Here is a 6679-nt window from a genome sequence, read left to right as displayed (position 1 = left end):
CTCACCCCGCTGAATGCCCGGCCCCGGGTACCCTCCGGCTCCGGGGCCATAACTTCGGGGAGGGAGGTCCGATCCCCGCGCGGTCGACGGCAGGCGGTAGGGCTCGGAGGGGCGCGGCCTGGTCCGCGAGTGCCCCGGCGCCGCCCCTCTGCCCGTCCGAGGGACAGTAGGAAATGGCCATACCGCTTTCCGGCCGATTGCCGCCGGACGTCCGGCCGCATTCGCTCGGTCTGCGCGGCCGGCGGTAGCCGGGGGCGAGGGGCATCGGGCGGTGGCGGAACCAGGCCGGCCCGACCGCTGGGGGCCGCCCGGGCGACGTTTGAATCTGTCGGGTCGGACCGCCGAATCCCGCGGGATTTCGGGATCGAATCTGCGGGTGGAATCGGCACCTCGTCCCGCTGTCCGGTTCCCCCCCGTCGACTGCAACGGGTTTCCGAGGCCCGTCGGTCAGGCGCGGTTCGCTCCGCAATCCGCCGGCCGATCGGCACCGGGCGGGGCTCTACGGAAAGAGGGGACCCTCCGGCGTCGAGTGCCGGCGCACCGACCCCGCAGGCTGACCGGGAAGGTGAAGACTCACCCCGCTGAATGCCCGGCCCCGGGCACCCTCCGGCGCCGGGGCCATAACTTCGGGGAGGGAGGTCCGAGCTCCGCGCGGTCGACGGCAGGTGAAAGGGGCCGGTGCGCCGCGGAAGGCGACAGCAGTCCCGTCAGGCTGCACCTCTGCTCGGGCGAACGGCGTCAGGAAAAGGGGAGAGCACTTCCCCACCGATAGCTCCGGAACGCCCGGACCCATTGGCCCGCGGCACCGGTGGCTGCTAGAGGGCCTCCGGCGCCGTCAGCCGGGGTACGTCCCAGGCCGGCCGGACGGCGGGCAGCCGGAGGCAACGGCCTGGAACGGAGCCAGACTTGAGTCGTTCCGTGCCGTGGGCAAAAAGGCAGGGCTGCGGGTCAGCGCAGTTTGGCAAACCTAGCCGCAAGTGCGGGAAGGGCGGAGGAGCACACGGACGCCGCCTTCCCAAACTGAGCCCAAAGTGCCCAGGCATGCCCCCTTGATCTCGCCTAATCAGTGAGCCCAAAATAATTTCAGAGTGTGGAAACCTTATCCAAAAAGGTCGAAAAGAACGGCCAGAGATCAAGTCCGAAAGGGGAAATCAGTAACAAGCAAGCAGAGTAATCATTAACCAAAAAGCGCAAAATTATGTTAAAAGTGTGAAATCATTAACCAAAAACTCGAAAATAATGTCCAGAGACCAAGTCCGAAAGGGCAAATGGTTAACCAGTAAGCAGAGTAATCATTAACCAAAAATCGCAAAAGTAAGTAAAAAGTATGAAATCATTAACCAAAAATCGCAAAAGTAAGTAAAAAGTGTGAAATCATTAACCAAAAACTCGAAAATAATGTGCAGAGACTAAGTCCGAAAGGGCAAATGGTTAACCAGTAAGCAGAGTCATCATTAACCAAAAATCGCAAAAGTAAGTAAAAAGTGTGAAATCATTAACCAAAAATCGCAAAAGTAAGTAAAAAGTGTGAAATCATTAACCAAAAACTCGAAAATAATCTCCAGAGACTAAGTCCGAAAGGGCAAATGGTTAACCAGTAAGCAGAGTAATCATTAACCAAAAATCGCAAAAGTAAGTAAAAAGTGTGAAATCATTAACCAAAAATCGCAAAAGTAAGTAAAAAGTGTGAAATCATTAACCAAAAACTCGAAAATAATGTCCAGAGACTAAGTCCAAAAGGGCAAATGGTTAACCAGTAAGCAGAGTAATCATTAACCAAAAAGCGCAAAAATATGTTAAAAGTGTGAAATCATTAACCAAAAACTCGAAAATAATGTGCAGAGACTAAGTCCGAAAGGGCAAATGGTTAACCAGTAAGCAGAGTAATCATTAACCAAAAATCGCAAAAGTAAGTAAAAAGTGTGAAATCATTAACCAAAAACTCGAAAATAATCTCCAGAGACTAAGTCCGAAAGGGCAAATGGTTAACCAGTAAGCAGAGTAATCATTAACCAAAAATCGCAAAAGTAAGTAAAAAGTGTGAAATCATTAACCAAAAACTCGAAAATAATGTCCAGAGACCAAGTCCGAAAGGGCAAATGGTTAACCAGTAAGCAGAGTAATCATTAACCAAAAATCGCAAAAGTAAGTAAAAAGTGTGAAATCATTAACCAAAAATCGCAAAAGTAAGTAAAAAGTGTGAAATCATTAACCAAAAACTCGAAAATAATCTCCAGAGACTAAGTCCGAAAGGGCAAATGGTTAACCAGTAAGCAGAGTAATCATTAACCAAAAATCGCAAAAGTAAGTAAAAAGTGTGAAATCATTAACCAAAAATCGCAAAAGTAAGTAAAAAGTGTGAAATCATTAACCAAAAAGTCGAAAATAATCTCCAGAGACTAAGTCCAAAAGGGCAAATGGTTAACCAGTAAGCAGAGTAATCATTAACCAAAAATCGCAAAAGTAAGTAAAAAGTGTGAAATCATTAACCAAAAACTCGAAAATAATCTCCAGAGACTAAGTCCGAAAGGGCAAATGGTTAACCAGTAAGCAGAGTAATCATTAACCAAAAGGCGCAAAAGTAAGTAAAAAGTATGAAATCAGTAACCAAAAAGCGCAAAAATATGTTAAAAGTGTGAAATCATTAACCAAAAAGTCGAAAATAATCTCCAGAGACTAAGTCCGAAAGGGCAAATGGTTAACCAGTAAGCAGAGTAATCATTAACCAAAAATCGCAAAAATATGTTAAAAGTGTGAAATCATTAACCAAAAACTCGAAAATAATGTGCAGAGACTAAGTCCGAAAGGGCAAATGGTTAACCAGTAAGCAGAGTAATCATTAACCAAAAAGGGCAAAAGTAAGTAAAAAGTATGAAATCATTAACCAAAAAGCACAAAATTAAGTTAAAAGTGTGAAATCATTAACCAAAAAGTCGAAAATAATGTCCAGAGACCAAGTCCGAAAGGGCAAATGGTTAACCAGTAAGCAGAGTAATCATGAACCAAAAATCGCAAAAGTAAGTAAAAAGTATGAAATCATTAACCAAAAAGGGCAAAAGTAAGTAAAAAGTATGAAATCATTAACCAAAAATCGCAAAAGTAAGTAAAAAGTATGAAATCATTAACCAAAAATCGCAAAAGTAAGTAAAAAGTATGAAATCATTAACCAAAAAGCACAAAATTAAGTTAAAAGTGTGAAATCATTAACCAAAATGTCGAAAACAATGTCCAGAGACTAAGTCCGAAAGGGCAAATGGTTAACCAGTAAGCAGAGTAATCATTAACCAAAAATCGCAAAAGTAAGTAAAAAGTGTGAAATCATTAACCAAAAACCCGAAAATAATGTCCAGAGACTAAGTCCGAAAGGGCAAATGGTTAACCAGTAAGCAGAGTAATCATTAACCAAAAATCGCAAAAGTAAGTAAAAAGTGTGAAATCATTAACCAAAAACTCGAAAATAATGTCCAGAGACTAAGTCCGAAAGGGCAAATGGTTAACCAGTAAGCAGAGTAATCATTAACCAAAAGGCGCAAAAGTAAGTAAAAAGTATGAAATCAGTAACCAAAAAGCGCAAAAATATGTTAAAAGTGTGAAATCATTAACCAAAAACTCGAAAATAATGTGCAGAGACTAAGTCCGAAAGGGCAAATAATTAACCAGTAAGCAGAGTAATCATTAACCAAAAAGCGCAAAAATATGTTAAAAGTGTGAAATCATTAACCAAAAACTCGAAAATAATGTCCAGAGACTAAGTTCGAAAGGGCAAATGGTTAACCAGTAAGCAGAGTAATCATTAACCAAAAATCGCAAAAGTAAGTAAAAAGTGTGAAATCATTAACCAAAAAGCACAAAATTAAGTTAAAAGTGTGAAATCATTAACCAAAAAGTCGAAAATAATCTCCAGAGACTAAGTCCGAAAGGGCAAATGGTTAACCAGTAAGCAGAGTAATCATTAACCAAAAAGCGCAAAAATATGTTAAAAGTGTGAAATCATTAACCAAAAACTCGAAAATAATGTGCAGAGACTAAGTCCGAAAGGGCAAATAATTAACCAGTAAGCAGAGTAATCATTAACCAAAAAGCGCAAAAATATGTAAAAAGTGTGAAATCAGTAACCAAAAAGCGCAAAAGTAAGTAAAAAGTGTGAAATCATTAACCAAAAACTCGAAAATAATCTCCAGAGACTAAGTCCGAAAGGGCAAATGGTTAACCAGTAAGCAGAGTAATCATTAACCAAAAAGCGCAAAAATATGTTAAAAGTGTGAAATCATTAACCAAAAACTCGAAAATAATGTGCAGAGACTAAGTCCGAAAGGGCAAATAATTAACCAGTAAGCAGAGTAATCATTAACCAAAAAGCGCAAAAATATGTAAAAAGTGTGAAATCAGTAACCAAAAAGCGCAAAAGTAAGTAAAAAGTGTGAAATCATTAACCAAAAACTCGAAAATAATCTCCAGAGACTAAGTCCGAAAGGGCAAATGGTTAACCAGTAAGCAGAGTAATCATTAACCAAAAAGCGCAAAAATATGTTAAAAGTGTGAAATCATTAACCAAAAACTCGAAAATAATGTCCAGAGACTAAGTCCGAAAGGGCAAATGGTTAACCAGTAAGCAGAGTAATCATTAACCAAAAATCGCAAAAGTAAGTAAAAAGTGTGAAATCATTAACCAAAAAGCACAAAATTAAGTTAAAAGTGTGAAATCATTAACCAAAAAGTCGAAAATAATCTCCAGAGACTAAGTCCGAAAGGGCAAATGGTTAACCAGTAAGCAGAGTAATCATTAACCAAAAAGCGCAAAAATATGTTAAAAGTGTGAAATCATTAACCAAAAATCGCAAAAGTAAGTAAAAAGTGTGAAATCATTAACCAAAAAGTCGAAAATAATGTCCAGAGACTAAGTCCGAAAGGGCAAATGGTTAACCAGTAAGCAGAGTAATCATTAACCAAAAAGCGCAAAAATATGTTAAAAGTGTGAAATCATTAACCAAAAACTCGAAAATAATGTCCAGAGACTAAGTCCGAAAGGGCAAATGGTTAACCAGTAAGCAGAGTAATCATTAACCAAAAAGGGCAAAAGTAAGTAAAAAGTATGAAATCATTAACCAAAAAGTCGAAAATAATGCCCAGAGACTAAGTCCGAAAGGGCAAATGGTTAACCAGAAAATCCGTCGAATAATGTCCAGAGACTAAGTCCGAAAGGGCAAATGGTTAACCAGTGGAAGGGCGATCAAGCGGAAAAATTTGCCCCGGTTACCCGGGATGGAGTTCCAGAGGTCCGGCCAGAGTTGTCAAATTCGTCCCGCTGATCGGACGCTTGTCATTCGGGTGGCTGGGGGTTGGCGGGGTATCTGCACAGTAGTAGGAGGTGGCAAGTCGGGACTTGGACGTTTATTCCAAGAGTCCACCCGAGCCTCCAGGTCTGCAGAGACCGACCCTAGCTGCCGCCCAACCGACTTTTAAGCCTTTTTCGGATGGGGATTTTTTCCCATTTTCGTCCATTTTTCGGGTTTTCTGTCGGGCTTAATAGGCGGCAGCCTGACCCCCGGCCGAGGCGGGGGGCGCACTCTCCCTTGCGTAAGGGTCCGGATTTGCCCCGGAAAGTGCCCCCGACGGCCTCCCGACCCGGGTGCCTGCAGGGCGGGGGAAAGGGTAGTCCCAGCCGCAGGAAATCATTAACCAAAAGACTTAGCCGTCGGGGCAGAGGCTAAGACCCGGGCTGGTGAAATCATTAACCAAAAGGAATGCACCCTTTTCCGAAAGTGCAGGCCGAAATAAGGCGAGCCTTGGGCCGGGAAGGCCAAAACCCCCAACTCATGGAAGTGTATGGGGTCGGACTCGGCGACTTTCCCGGGCCCCGAGTTGACCTTTCCCCACGGGGGCGGTCAAGTTGCTCCCGCCAAGAGGGCACGTTGCATTTGCTGCCGCTCTAGTCCCCGGGCTAGTTAATCAGTTGCCGTCGGAAGTCCCGATGCCGAAATGAAAAATGGCCGTTGCGGCGATTTGGCGCCTCATTTTCGGAAGGACTACCGGCAGGCAACCCGCCGAATTGACACTTGCGATTCGGGTGGCTGGGGGTTGGCGGGGTACCCGGAGATTTTCGGGAACTCGATTTTCAGAACTTTTGCTGGCAGCGGTTGCACTTGCAAAGTGGCCGAAGAAGTGCTCCCTCAAGGAAGGACCTTCTTTTGAAATAAAAGACCTTCCGAAGAGTGCCTGGAAGTCATTTATGAGCATTTAAGGGTAAATCTGGCGGACTTTCCATGCTCTGTTGCCGGCTCTGAAATATCGCACAGTTGGGTCTAGGCCGGTAGACTGGCTGTGAAAACAGACAAAGTGTTTTGGCGAGCGAGAGAAAACAAGGCCTTGGAACAGATTGGGGGGTGCGGAGGCACACCACACCCACAGGAAAAGAATTAATAAAAAAAAAACCAAAGTCTATGACATGTCTGTTGGTACAGTGAGAAAAGCAAAGAAGGGAGGCTGCGATGGCAGAGCAAAGCCGACCTTCATACAGATATACATGTCAAAGAAAGAAACTATGCCCGCAAAAGACTTGGTGCGAAATAACAAGGCTCCTTGTGAACGGTTATCTTTGTCTGTCAGGCGCAGATTGTGGCGGCGTCGCCTGGTTTCCTTGGGTTGCACTACATGTATGTCCTAGTCTCAAACGAAAAGT

The sequence above is a fragment of the Heterodontus francisci genome, unplaced genomic scaffold (genome assembly GCF_036365525.1).
Source record: "Heterodontus francisci isolate sHetFra1 unplaced genomic scaffold, sHetFra1.hap1 HAP1_SCAFFOLD_542, whole genome shotgun sequence".
Lineage (NCBI taxonomy): Eukaryota > Metazoa > Chordata > Chondrichthyes > Heterodontiformes > Heterodontidae > Heterodontus > Heterodontus francisci.
The sequence above is the reverse complement of the archived record's forward strand: the minus strand, read 5'-3'. Positions refer to the sequence as shown.